The sequence below is a fragment of the Trachinotus anak genome, unplaced genomic scaffold (genome assembly GCF_046630095.1).
Source record: "Trachinotus anak isolate AG129_WGS33_773 ecotype Australia unplaced genomic scaffold, CSIRO_AGI_Tana_v1 ptg000065l, whole genome shotgun sequence".
NCBI lineage: Eukaryota > Metazoa > Chordata > Actinopteri > Carangiformes > Carangidae > Trachinotus > Trachinotus anak.
Genome location: NW_027273916.1, coordinates 177501 through 180000, shown reverse-complemented (window position 1 = coordinate 180000; position 2500 = coordinate 177501).

Here is a 2500-nt window from a genome sequence, read left to right as displayed (position 1 = left end):
CCCTTTAATGTCACAGGGCCAGTGGCTGGGTGATATGCCTGGGTGCTGGAGCTCTGATACAGGGGAGAGAGGCATGTGTGTGTGGCTGTGGAGGTCCTATGGGGGTGATGTGTGGCCCTTTAATGTCACAGGGCCAGTGGCTGGGTGATATGCCTGGGTGCTGGAGCTCTGACACAGGGGGATAGAGGCATGGATGTGTGGCTGTGGAGGTCCTGTGGAGGTGCTGTGTGGGCCTTTAATATCACAGGGGGAGAAGCTGGGCCATGAGCCTGGCCCCTGGAGCTCTGATACAGGGGAGAGAGGCATGTGTGTGTGGCTGTGGAGGTCCTGTGGAGGTGCTGTGTGGGCCTTTAATATCACAGGGGGAGAAGCTGGGCCATTAGCCTGGCTCCTGGAGCTCTGATACAGGGGAGAGAGGCATGGATGTGTGGCTGTGGAGGTCCTGTGGAGGTGCTGTGTGGGCCTTTAATATCACAGGGCCAGTGGCTGGGTGATATGCCTGGGTGCTGGAGCTCTGACACAGGGCCAGAGAGGCATGTGTGTGTGGCTGTGGAGGTCCTGTGGAGGTGCTGTGTGGGCCTTTAATATCACAGGGGGAGAAGCTGGGCCATGAGCCTGGCCCCTGGAGCTCTGATACAGGGGAGAGAGGCATGTGTGTGTGTGGCTGTGGAGGTCCTGTGTGGCCCTTTAATGTCACAGGGCCAGTGGCTGGGTGATATGCCTGGGTGCTGGAGCTCTGACACAGGGGCAGAGAGGCATGTGTGTGTGGCTGTGGAGGTCCTGTGGAGGTGCTGTGTGGGCCTTTAATATCACAGGGGGAGAAGCTGGGCCGTGAGCCTGGCCCCTGGAGCTCTGATACAGGGGAGAGAGGCATGTGTGTGTGTGGCTGTGGAGGTCCTGTGGAGGTGCTGTGTGGGCCTTTAATATCACAGGGGGAGAAGCTGGGCCATGAGCCTGGCCCCTGGAGCTCTGATACAGGGGAGAGAAGCATGTGTGTGTGGCTGTGGAGGTCCTGTGGAGGTGCTGTGTGGCCCTTTAATATCACAGGGCCAGTGGCTGGGTGATATGCCTGGCTCCTGGAGCTCTGATACAGGGGAGAGAGGCATGTGTGTGTGGCTGTGGAGGTCCTGTGGAGGTGCTGTGTGGGCCTTTAATATCACAGGGGGAGAAGCTGGGCCATGAGCCTGGCCCCTGGAGCTCTGATACAGGGGAGAGAGGCATGTGTGTGTGTGGCTGTGGAGGTCCTGTGGAGGTGCTGTGTGGGCCTTTAATATCACAGGGGGAGAAGCTGGGCCATGAGCCTGGCCCCTGGAGCTCTGATACAGGGGAGAGAGGCATGTGTGTGTGGCTGTGGAGGTCCTGTGGAGGTGCTGTGTGGCCCTTTAATGTCACAGGGCCAGTGGCTGGGTGATATGCCTGGGTGCTGGAGCTCTGACACAGGGGGAGAGAGGCATGGGTGTGTGGCTGTGGAGGTCCTGTGGAGGTGCTGTGTGGGCCTTTAATATCACAGGGGGAGAAGCTGGGCCATGAGCCTGGCCCCTGGAGCTCTGATACAGGGGAGAGAAGCATGTGTGTGTGGCTGTGGAGGTCCTGTGGAGGTGCTGTGTGGGCCTTTAATATCACAGGGCCAGTGGCTGGGTGATATGCCTGGGTGCTGGAGCTCTGACACAGGGCCAGAGAGGCATGTGTGTGTGGCTGTGGAGGTCCTGTGGAGGTGCTGTGTGGCCCTTTAATATCACAGGGGGAGAAGCTGGGCCATGAGCCTGGCCCCTGGAGCTCTGATACAGGGGAGAGAGGCATGTGTGTGTGGCTGTGGAGGTCCTGTGTGGCCCTTTAATGTCACAGGGCCAGTGGCTGGGTGATATGCCTGGGTGCTGGAGCTCTGACACAGGGGGAGAGAGGCATGTGTGTGTGGCTGTGGAGGTCCTGTGGAGGTGCTGTGTGGCCCTTTAATGTCACAGGGCCAGTGGCTGGGTGATATGCCTGGCTCCTGGAGCTCTGACACAGGGGAGAGAGGCATGTGTGTGTGTGGCTGTGGAGGTCCTGTGGAGGTGCTGTGTGGGCCTTTAATATCACAGGGGGAGAAGCTGGGCCATGAGCCTGGCCCCTGGAGCTCTGATACAGGGGAGAGAAGCATGTGTGTGTGGCTGTGGAGGTGCTGTGTGGCCCTTTAATGTCACAGGCCCAGTGGCTGGGTGATCTGCCTGGGTGCTGGAGCTCTGACACAGGGGCAGAGAGGCATGTGTGTGTGTGTGTGTGTGGCTGTGGAGGTCCTGTGGAGGTGCTGTGTGGGCCTTTAATATCACAGGGGGAGAAGCTGGGCCATGAGCCTGGCCCCTGGAGCTCTGATACAGGGGGAGCATGGATGTGGCTTTGGAGAAGGCAAATATCTAGAGTCTCCGCTCCACTCCCCTCTTTACCTTCCTCGGTGTAAAACTTTGACCGCCAGTTTTTCAAAGTCTTACACCGAGGAAGGTAAAGAGGGGGACCGGTCGGCGAA